The following is a 12,401-nucleotide window of genomic DNA, read 5'->3' on the forward strand; positions in this document are numbered from 1 at the left end:
TTTCTGACCTAGGAAGCACAAAGTGCTATCACATGAAAGTAGTTGGAAAGCATGGATGCTGTTTGAAGATAGAACTAAAACTTCAGAGAAGACTGGTGTGGAGGGAGAGGTTTTCTTTTTTGAACGGGGGAAAGGAATGTGGATGAAAGTAGATACAGCATTCACTGCCCATAAACAACATTTTTCTAGGAAATAAAGGCACCGGCAAAGAAAACAGAAATAGATAACACATCCCTGAATGAAGATAACCTAATATAATAATAATACATGTACAAATGAACTCCAGTGATGAAATTCATAAACCACAGATTATAGCTCCACAGAAATGCTTATAGTTACTTTAAGTTGTGCTCACATCTACTCTTAAACCAAGTAAGTAAATTCTATCCTTCTTTGAGAACTAATTGACAGGCACAAAATTTCACTGGATTAGAAAGTTCAGTGCTAGTTTTTTTCCCCAAGCCAACTAGAGTAGAACACCATTGGGAAATCAATTTTAAACTGCTGAGAACCAAATGGTCAGAGGCAAGGTTAAGCTTACCTGGACTGTTAACTGGACTTACTAGGCTCTAGGCCTCTTTGTGAGTTGTAACCTGGTACCCAGGCTCCTAGCCTTGTGCTAAGGTGGTGACGAGGGGTAGGTGTGATGCCAGGACTTGGGTCTGAGACTCCCTTGTTTTAGAGATGTCTAAGGGATGGTTCCCTTAATGCGAGGAGAAAGAGGATGCCATTTGGTGGAGAGAAAGGAAAGAAAGAATGCATTTGTTTTTGCTAAAATAGAAGAATCACACAGACTTGTGGTTGACTCTGAACCTTAATTTCTTCATGTGTAAAACTCAGAAAGTATCTACCTTTTAGAGTTTATTGTGAAGGTGAGATTAGATGACGTGTAAAGAACCTGTCTCTGGCACACAGGAGGCCTTAAAAAATACCATCTGTTCTCCACAAAGAGGGTAGGAGGAAAGGGCAAGAGTGACCACAGGGCTACAACCACGACTACCCAGCCCCAGACCCCGACGGACGTCTGCCTCCCAGGAGGGCTACCCTGCCTCATCCTGGTGCCGGCCCAGTGCCCCCAGATCCGTGAAGGAGGTCGCTGGTCCCAGCTGGAATGGGCCACCCCACTCACCTCGGGCGCTGCTAGCTGTGCGCTGGGTCCGCCGACAGAGCCACGCTGCGAGCCTTTTATAGAAGCCGGCGTCGGCGAGACCCAATGGGCGCCCGAGGCAGCTGGACAGTGACCAATCAGAAAGGGGCTCGCCTGCTGGGCGGGGGCGCCTCTGTCAGAAGCTAATCTCAGCACGGTGCTGAAGGTTCCCGCCAGCCCGAGGGGAGACGCGCGCTTTAAGGTGTATCTGACTGGTCTTTAAGTTAATGTTAGGCCATCCTTAACTACAGAAGTCTAATATAAACAATACAGACTTGGAAATTCCCTCCAAAACAAGACAACATTTTCCACATACAGGCTTGTACTGCTGCTCTGGCGACCAAGCGAGAAATTCCCTGCACCTCGCACGTATGTCTGTGCTTGTTTGATTAGCCTAGCCTTGCCTCACCATTCTCTTTACCTTCCCTTATTCCTTAAAACGGAGCAACCGTCGAACTTTTAGAAGGGAAGTACTCAATACTTCCAGTTAAAGAAATTTTAAAGCTGCAAGCAGAGGAACATGCTATATTAGCAGAAAAAAAAAATATATATATATATATATACATATATATATATATGAACACATAGCACAGAAGCCAGAAAGTTGGATTCGGTTCTTTGTTGGCTGAGTGCTCATTTCTTTTATATCCTGTCCCAAAGGACTATATATGTAATACATTATATTGTAGAACTTTTTTCGTTTTTTAAGTCGTTCATTGAGGTATAATTTACACACAGTAAAATTCACCCTTTTGAAATGTACAATACTGTGTTTTGACATAGTTGTGTAATCACCAAAATATAGAACATTTCCATCACCCCAAAAAAGTCCCCTTGTCTCAAACCTCTTACCCAACACTCAGCCCGATAACCACTGATGTGATTTCTGTCCCTCTAGTTTTCCCTTTTCTGGAATGTTATTTGAATGGAATCATATAATATGGAATCATATAATAGTACAGGTTTTTGGCTCCTGGCACTTTAACATAATGCTTCCAAGCTTCATCCATTTTGGTGCATGTATCAGTAATTTGTTTCTTTTCATTGCTGAGTGTGGGTGTACTTTAAAATACAGGAGATTTACAGTTTTCATATGTGTTCTCTCTTTTATCTGCATGATAATTCTATGAGGTAAATATTCTCATTTTACAGATATGGAAACTTAGGCATAGGGAGCCTCTGTGATCCTCTTCTGGCATAAGCTACTAAGTAGAATCAAGCAAAAACATTCTGACTTTTAAGTCCAGTGTTCTTATTGCAATACTATAAAAACACTGGGCAGGTACAGACCTTTCAGAGCCAAGCAGAGGTCATAGATGGCTTTCCTAAAGTTGGGTCTCTGGGAGGGCTCCAACCACTTCTCTTCAAGAGTTGGGGCCAGCTCATCCAATGAGTCCATCCTCAAGGAGATGAGGAGAATAGGGTGGGCACTGGTCCTGCAGTGGGGAGCTTGAGTAGTTTGTATCAGCAGGGGACTCCAGGCATCTGGGCTTTCCACTTCTCTGGCAGAATTCTAGTATGTCTCTGACCCTTTCCAAATTATCTCTAGCATTGTGTCTGAAATTCCACCAATTAAGAATTTTCACTGGGATGAATGATATAATTTACAAATTCATATACTCTGAGAAGGCTCAGGTGGAGAAAGGACTTTTAGGTGGAGAAAATATGTTATTTGCCTAATAAGAAGCATTTGTTTCTTAATCCCAAATTGGTATCACAGAGTGAAAAAATGGCATTTCCATGGAAGTATGGAAGAGGCAAATAAATCAAGGCTCTTGAAGAAAAGAGGGCAGTCCTTAGTGAGTTGGTTTTCCATTGATGCTGTAATAAATTGCCACAGATTTAGTAGTTTAAAACAACACAAATTATCTGGAGGTCAGCAGTCTAAAATGGGTTTCATCTAAAATCAAGGTGTCAGCAGAGCCGTGATCCTTTTGGAAGCTCCAGGGGCAGAATCTGTTCTCTTGTCTTTTCCACCTTCCAGAGGCCACCTGCTTTCCCTGGCTCTTGACTCCTCCTTTTATCTTCAGAGCGAGCAATGTAGCATCTTTGAATCTGTCTCTGACTCTCCTGCCTCTCTCCATCATTTGTGAGGACCTCTGTAATTACTTTGTGCCTACCCAGATAATCCAAGATAATCTTCCCATCACAAAATCCTTAATTTAATCACATCTGCAAAATCCCTTTTGCCATGTAAAATAACATTGACAGGTTCCAGAGATTAGGACACAGACAGCTTTGTACCAAAATTAGAAGCTCCGGGTGCTACCCAAGTAGAAAATGCTCTTTCTCATATTTGTCCTATCATCTTGATCTGTGGAATCCATGGCGAGCTTTCTGACCATGAGATGTAGCTTTTGAGATACTGAAAGTACTGATTGCATGAGTGATTAAGAAGGACACCTCACCACACCCTCCAAATCTTCAGCAGAACATATTTGAAAAGGGACACATCCCAATCTCCCGTTTCTCATTTGCTAAGCTGGCTCAGTGGTACCTTTATTAGTCCTTGATCTTCTTTGCCAGCTCCTCCTCTTGCCTCCAGACATTCAGGGTTCTTCTGGGAAAGGATCTAGGCCCTCTTAGTCTTTGTCAGGTCATACCTTCTCATGCCTTTAAGTGCCCTTGATATGCTAAAAACTCACTCCCCCCAAAATATCTCTTTCAAGCCCAAACTTTCCTTCTGAACTTTATATCCAAGAACTCATTTTATATCTGTGACACATTGGCATCTTACTATGCTCAAAAGGAATTTGGGAAAGTTGTGATGGAATGCCAGTCTGCCAAAAAAGAATCAAGAATTAATACATGCTACAACTTGAATGAACCTGGAAAACGTTATGGTATGTGGAAGAAGCCAAACACAAAAGGTTACATATTTTATGATTCAATATTTATGAAATAGCCAGAATAATCTATGGAAACAGAATGCAATGTTGGTTGCCAAGGGCAGTGGGGTGGAAGAATGAAGAGTAGCTGTTTAATGGATACCAAATTTTATTTTGGAATGATGAAATGCTTTGACATTAGATAAGAGGTAATGGTTGCACAACATTGTGAATGTACTAAATTCCACTGAATTGTTCACTTTCAAATGGTTGATTTTATGTTACATGAACTTCACATCAATAAAAAATAAATTATCCTCCTGCTCTCCAAGTCTCCTTCCCTCCTGCATACGCCTCTTTCTCATCTCCTTCATCTTACAACTTAGCAAATTTGGTCTCTTCTACCGCCAATATATACTTGAATTCATCCACTCCTCCCTATTTCCTGCCACTCTACTAGTCCCGTTCACCATCACCTCGTCTCTGAAATACTGCAATGATATCCTCACGAATTTTCCTTTATTTACTCCAGCCTCTCCTATCTTCTCATTTTGAAAACATGCCTAAAACTATTGTGTAGAATCTACACAATTTTGCTACACTTTAACAATGCAAACACAATCGTGTCTTTACACTAATTATAACCATAAAATGGCTTCCCATTATTCATAGGATGAAGTTTAAAGTCCTCCCATGATCTGTAAAGACTTGCAGTCTGGCCCCTGTGCACCTCTCTGGCTTCTTACCCTATTATTCTCCTTCTTCACTGTATTGTCCACTGCTCTTGTTCTAGCTCTCTAATCGAAGCTCCTTCCCACCTCAGAACCTTCCTACACTTAGATCTGAAGATCTCCACCTCAACACCCTAACCCCTGCTTCTTCACCTGATTAATTTTTTTCATTCTTTTAAGTTTTCATTCAAGGGTCAATTTCTTCCCTGAGGTAAACTACCCCCTGGTCTAAATGAGGTAGACCCCCCACTTTTCTTTGCCTTTTTATTTTAAAGCACTTGTGACAATGATTATAGTTATTTTTGTGACTATTTTACTTATATACCCCCAAAGGGAAAGGGGTGTGTGTGTGTGTGTAAGGTAGTACTTACACCTTATATCTATTTGTTTTCCACTCCATCAGGTAGGGATGTATATATATATATATATATCCTCTTTTATTCCAGACTTAATGCGAATGTTTCTAATGTTTCAGTTAAGGATTTATCTGCCATAGGTATCATGTTAATGAGGTTTTCTTCTATTTCAGACTATAGTGGAGTTTTTCTCAGAAACAGACATTAAATTTTAACAAATGAATTGTTGACATTTATTGAAATGATCACATAGCTCTTCTTTTTAATCTATTAATGTAGTGAATTACATTAAGATTTCCTAATGTTAAGCCATCCTTGCATTCGTAAGATAAACTCACGTTGGTCATCATTGCCTTTAATTCACATTTTTATGTATCTTTTAATATGGTGAATTTTATTTGCTGATATTTTGTCTAGAATTTTTGCATCCATTTTTGCATATTAACAGACAAAATTGGCCTATAGTTTTCTTGTGTGTGTGTGACTGTTCTCATCTAGTTTTGTTGAGTTTATTATCGCTGTAGAATTACTCAGAAATTTTACACATTTTCTGTTGCCTTGAGTTAAAGATGGGAGTAGTTATTACCTTTTTAAAGTGAATATTAGTTAGCCTTTAAGGTTTTCTGCCTCTTCCTGGGTTAATTTTAGTATTAAATGTTTTCTTAGAAAATTATCCACTATTTAAAGATTTCCATGCAACTATGTTCTTTTGGTTTTCCTTTTTTTTTTTTTTTCTTGCTTTATTGCAGTGGAGTCAGAGAACGTGCCTAATGATTTCTATTTAGGGGAATGTTTCAGGGATGTTCCTAAGACTCTCTACATTATTTAATATTATGGATATTCCATTAAATTTGAAAAGAATGTGAATTCTGTCATTTGGGGGTATGTAATAATCAGGATAAACAATGCTACTGTACCAAATCCCTTTATTAAATTAACACAATGAAGGTTCATTTCTCTCTCCCTTGAAGTCCACTATGCACTGGGTGACTCCCCAGGACAGCTCCTCTCCGTGTGGTTCCTGTGTGGCTACTCAGAGATTCAGAACCGCCATCTTAGGGTTTTGCCATCTCAGTCTATGAGTGTCACCAAAAGAGAAAAGAATTTTGAAGTGGCATGCCAGCTCTAAAATGCTTTGGCTGAGAAATGACCCTTGTCATTTCTGCTCTCCCTTCATTGGCTATAATTAATCAAACTGCCCATCCTTACTGCAAGAGAATTTTCTTGGCCAGAAAGTGCCAAGTCTAGTCTCCCCATAAGCCTACGAAAAGATAAGAACCAAATATGAACAGCCCAAATAATCTTTACTGCAGGGTGCAAAGATCTGTATGGAAATGCATTTAGAACACAGGAGTTAAGAGCATGGACTGCAGAGCAACACAGTCCTGCCACTTAGCCGTGTGACTTCTGGCAAATTACATTAACTTCCAAGCCTTGGTTTCCTTATCTCTAAAATGAAGATCTTTCATGTAATCCCACATTACATTTCATGCAATCTTCGCAACAATCGTTTGAGACAGGCAAGCTATTAGTTGTATCATTTATAAAATAGCCCGTGTCCCTTTTTTTTCTGCCTTGAATTCTATTCTTAGTTTTGTGATTCTTGCTATTTTATCATTTAACTAGTTTTTCTTTACCCATCCCTTCACTGTGTGTTGTCTATTAGGTTTGCCTCCTATAAACAAAATAAAACTTGATTTTTGTCTCAACAGAAAAATCTTTACCTTTTAATAATGGGATTTAGCACATTCATATCATAGATATATTTAGTCTTGAAGTGCACTTTTCTTTCTTTTTCTTTCTAAACTCTTTACTGAATTGATAACTTTCTCTTTGGTCCTGCTTTTTTAATCTAGTCCTTTAGACATTACACATCTTTTTCCTATTTCAATAGTGATTATCCTTGAATGCTTAACAAACACACTTAAATGTGTATAATCCCAACAATACCAAGATTATCTATAACCTATCTCCTTAACAAGATAAGGAATTTAGAATGCTCTTGTTTCTCTTTTTCCCTGCCTACTCTATTCTAAACTCCTAATGTCTCATTCAGCAAGTCTTTACTGAGCCTCAACTAAGTGTTGGAAGCATCTGGAATTTTCCTTACAAATTGTTAGTACATTAACATTAAACAAGTGCATCAAATGCCACCTTAACATTATCAGTGATTATTTGATCCTAACTAACAATTTCCTGGTATATTGGTTCACTGCTTGTAGAGGATATTACTGGTTTTGATGCTGTGCATCTATTCCTCTCCTGTTAACAGAACCCTGGTTTTCCACTGAGGACTTAAACCAGACTCCCAGTCTCCATCTATTTGCTTTGGGTGGACCTGATTCAACCCTTCCCCAGCCAATTCTAGGGGAGCCACATGACTCTGGACTGGCCTATCAGAGAATTGCAAGCCATGAGCCAGATAATTGGTTCAATGATGGTCACATGACCCAATTTGGGTCTGAGAATCAGTCCCGAGACTTGTTTACAATTTAACAGAGATTCTCTACCTTTAACATTGGAGGACAAAAGTCTGTAGCTAATGGAAATCATCCTGTGGAGACTTATTGAGAGTGATGACAACGTGGAGAAGAGCACTACTGAAAGAGAAACTAGGACATAATGACATTGTTGAACATCTGGAACCAGCCATACCCGAAGCATGTCCCTTTTTTTTTAATTCTGACCCCTAAGTTACGATTCCTTCTATCTCCAAAATTAATTTATTTTAAGTAAATCCTCAAATAACTTTTTTTTCAGAAAGATGGCCTGAGTATTATATTTTCAGAATACTCATATAACTGAAAGTGTTCCAATTCTGAAACCTTTCTTTCACTTCATGTGTCTTGGGAAAACAATAGGTAATAGAGCATTTCATATGATGGAAGTTCAATGTTCACGCAATGTAGATGTAGGAAAGGAAGCATTTTTAGGTAAGAAAGTGGGCTTTAAACTCAAATTATCAATTCAAATTCCAACTCTTCCACTTAACTGTCTACATGATCATTGACAAATTTCTTAACCTCTCTGAACTTTTCTTCATTCAGAGAACAGCAATGATAATTATCGCCCTTGTGAGACTGTTGTATTAATAAGATTACATATGTATATTCTCTGGGTCAGGTTCTAGCATACAGGAAACTCTCAGGAATTCCAAGTTTGCTCCTTATTCCCTTTTCTAACGGCTTTTCAATAAACTGCAATAAAGTATGATTGCAGAAAGGAACACTTATTTTAATACATGTTTTAACCCAAAATCTGCTACAATACCTCATCAAAATTTGAAAGACACTAGCATTCATGATCTACACAACTATTTTAAAAGTTGTCATACCAAGATGTATACTTCTGTTAAGATAGCAAGAGACATGTTGAATTTCTAGTGTTGCATTAAATAACATACTAAATGTGAGTGTATACTGTATGGAATGTGTGAAGAACTTTTCTTTTTTTGTGCTGTAAAACAAAGCGAAGTATAGGCTGCCTACCCAGTAATACACATGAATACCTCAGGAAGAATCATCTTCTGCAAAGTTATTCTGAGCCTCATCTATGAGGATTTTAATACCATCTTATATACAAATCAAGGGTCTAACAAGCATATGTTCTAATTACCTTGGAACTGGAGACTTACGTAAAAGGAAGAAGTGTCTGGATATCATAATGTGATTTATATGTATGATTAAGAAAGCATCCTTTTTGGGGAAAGTCCCTTTGGAAAAAAAAATTAGGCCTAATGTAAAACTTGTGATTATTTTTTTAGCATAAATAGATAACGTATGTGCAAGTGGCAAACTGTTTTTTTTCCAAATAACAAACTCTTAAATTTATAGTGTTTTACATTCTACAGAGCACTATTTATACTGTTTACTTTGGTCCTTAAAGTACCTGAGACTCAGAATCATTCAGTAACTTGACCAAAGTTAACATAGCTTGTAAATGGTATGAAAAGAACTTGAAACAAGCTGTTCTTTCTCTCAGCTCTGCTGTTTTACTCATCATGCTACCACTTCTAAGAGGAACCTTGAATTCCAGTGAATGAGCATGTTTATGTTTAAATTTTATCATTCACCTTTAGGGGAGCTCTGATCAAGCCACAACTATCCTCCAGAAACCAGAACCACAGTGGGAATGCTCGAGCTTACTCCCATCCATGACACTGTCATTATTTACTTCCTTTTTTCTCTCCTTTACCATAAATTCCTTGAGGTCAAAACGGTGCCTTTCATCTCTATAGCCCAGGATCCAGCACAGTGTCTGTTAACAGAGAAGGTACTCAATACAAAATTATTCAAAACATGTTTTTGAGAAGGAATGAATGAACTAAAAATTGAATAAGTCATGTGAGAGAAACGAAAGATGTGATAGGAAACCAAAATGCCCTCTTGTAAGCCTTAGAAAGGTCAAAGCTCCATTTAGGTATCTGAATATGAAACGGAGGCTGTTTCTACAAGACCTCAGATGTTAGAGGCTATATGAGATTCTACCCCTGTTCAAATGGAAAGTAATTTGATGGGCAAAGGGATGAAGAGAGATCAGATCAGGACATAAACTCCTGAGTCCTAGAGACCCAAACCTACTAAATCTCCCTCCAGAAAGCGCAGTAATCTATATAACCTGCTGCCTGCTGCTCTGGTAACACCCAAATGGGTTTCCAGAAGAGCAGTGTATAGGTCTGTTTGCACACAGCTTTCTGCGAGTTTCGTTCCACATCTGCTTCAATTCTCAATTAAGCTTTTAAAAGTTACAATTGGAAACTTTACTTATTATTTGAACATCTTTGCTCCAAAACATTACTGCAATAAATGTTGGCTTGTGGTCCTTTCAAATACATTAAGCAAAATAGCCCAGTCAGTTTTGGTCATGACAAAGCCTTTTGTTTGCTGTGCACTACAGATTGCCTCAAGTGAGAAGGGTATCAGAATCCAAGGCCTCACTTATCCCAAGGAATTTTTCACCTCAGTGTACCACGAAATTTCAAAAAATGGACTGAGGAACCCAAAGGATTTATGGCTTTTTAAATTTCTTCAGGTTTTTAGACTTCTTTCATTTTGGATTCTAAGCTATCTGGAAACTTAGAATATTAAGAGATAACTATGAAAGACACCTAATAGCATCTGGAAGAGCCAAGATATTCTAAGTCTAGGGAGCATGACTGATATAAAATACAATGCTAATGGTTCTCCTGGAGTTGGGCAATACAGCTCTTCTGCTCAGGTTAATAAGGCAAACAGCATGAGAAAACACAGGAAGTTCAGAATTAGTAGGAAGTGCTGGCTATTCAAATTTTCAGGATGAGGGAGACATGAGAAACAACTATGCTTGGAGAAACAGGCCCTGTTGCCTGGGCACACTTGGTTTCTCCCAGTGTCTGCTGTCTTAAGGTTTACTTTGCACTGTTCAAAGAGGCATTAGGCATTATCACCCCTCTCCATTCAGTGTAACTAGGCATTTCTCTCCAAGCCATACAGCACTTGTTGGGGCTGCAGAAAGCAAAGCCAGTACCATTTGTCTAATTAACCATCTCTGAAGCTTATATGAAAAGATACCACAGAGTTTACACCAGGGAAAATGAGCAAACTTGATGATTGGCCTCCTTCTCCTTTGTGTTTCTAAATAAGCTCAAGGTAGAGGTGCCAAGCTTTCACAATAACCAGCAACACTGAAAAGAATCTAAATGTGACCACCTGGAAGAGTTAAGAGAAGAAAATACACCATGTGGAGAGACGAGGAATACCACTTCTGTAATTCCAAATGGGCAGAAAGGAGAGGTCGTTCTCTCATCTTTGAGAAAATCCTATCCACATGGCATTTAAACCACAAGCCCCAAGCCGCAAGAGGTTAGTTGAGGGCACCTTTTCTTAGGTGCCAGATATTAGAAGACTTTACAGGCTCCACTGTAGCAGAAATTAATTTTAAAAAGCCCCAGTCTTTCCCTACAGAGATAAGCAGCCATGCCCTTAATCTGCATTTAGTCATCACTGGGAGCTCTGGCTTCCGTATTATGCAACAAAGCAGCTGATAATCAGATTTGTAAATAACCTAGATGTGATCTTGCTTAAGTAGGTGATACAGGGAAGAAGCTAAGAAGATTCACAACAAAGAATGGCCAGGAAATGGAAGCCTCAGAAACCCAGGAGCAGCCTTCCTACTTTACAGATGATACAGGTAAATATAGCTCACACAGTCACTTTGTGAGCTCGGAGTCACTTCAAAACACCATGGAAAGCTTCTTATCAGCCCCTGCAATGAGCTGCTCCATTCCTTCCTCTTCAGGCTGTTTGTGCTCCCCCACTGAGAGTCATGGAGACACACAGGTGTTCACCTGGCCAAAGGCAAAGAGGAGGAAGTTCCACACATGGTCAACCTGTCTGCCAACTGGCCCACAAAAATGGTTATTGTGCAGTAGAAATGGTTATTGTTTGCCTCTGTAATAAAATCATTGAATAAATTTTGTAGAGCCTTAAATCACCCTTGTAAGCATTACCAGGCAACACCTCCAGGAAAGGTCGGGGGGATGGTGAGGTACAGAACTCTAGGGACACAGAAAAGGACCAGTGTGTCTCTTGCAAAGATGTGTCTCTTGCACCGGAAATGCTATAAACTTTGTGCTGACCATGAAATCCAATCAATATAATGCAAAACCTAATAAAGCTCAGAGCCCTACCCCTTGCAGCAATCAATTCTTCCACCTCAAAGTGGAGTTCCTTCTGAAAGCATTGCAAAAATCACTGTTAAGGTCATGGACCAAAAACAAAGAAGGACAAACTCATAAGAAGTGGCATCTGTTGCTGCTAACACTTCAACTTTCGTGCGGTGGTCAGCCATTAGAGGACTGTTCATCTGCATCTTTCAGCCAAACAATGCTCCTGAAAAGCTCATGCTGGCTGAGTGACCCACTGATTGGACTTAAGACACCACCTCAGGAGAGAGAAAGTCAGATCCAGGTTTTGTGCCACCTGAGGCTTATGCAATTTGGGGGCCCTATTCAAGAAAAAGAAATAAAAATTTTAAATTTGAAATTCTAGGCACCTCTGAGGGCCTTTGGAAGGGACCCAAGCAAGTGGGAGAGGCCCTGAACACAGTGGTTCCCAAACTTTGCTGTATGTTGGAATCACTTGGGGGAGCTTTAAAAGTCCTGATGCCCTGTTTGCTCCCCATACCAACTATATCAAAATGAGTTGGGATAGAAACCAGGAAACAGAATTTTTTAAAAACCCTTAGGTGATTCCTGTATGCATCAAAGTTTACTTTAAGATTACCTTTGAAGAACTACTGAGGTTAAGGTTTATTAGCTTCAGGTAAGTCTGCCTCTGGATAGGGAGTGTAGTTGTCATTT

The sequence above is a fragment of the Manis pentadactyla genome, chromosome 9 (genome assembly GCF_030020395.1).
Source record: "Manis pentadactyla isolate mManPen7 chromosome 9, mManPen7.hap1, whole genome shotgun sequence".
Lineage (NCBI taxonomy): Eukaryota > Metazoa > Chordata > Mammalia > Pholidota > Manidae > Manis > Manis pentadactyla.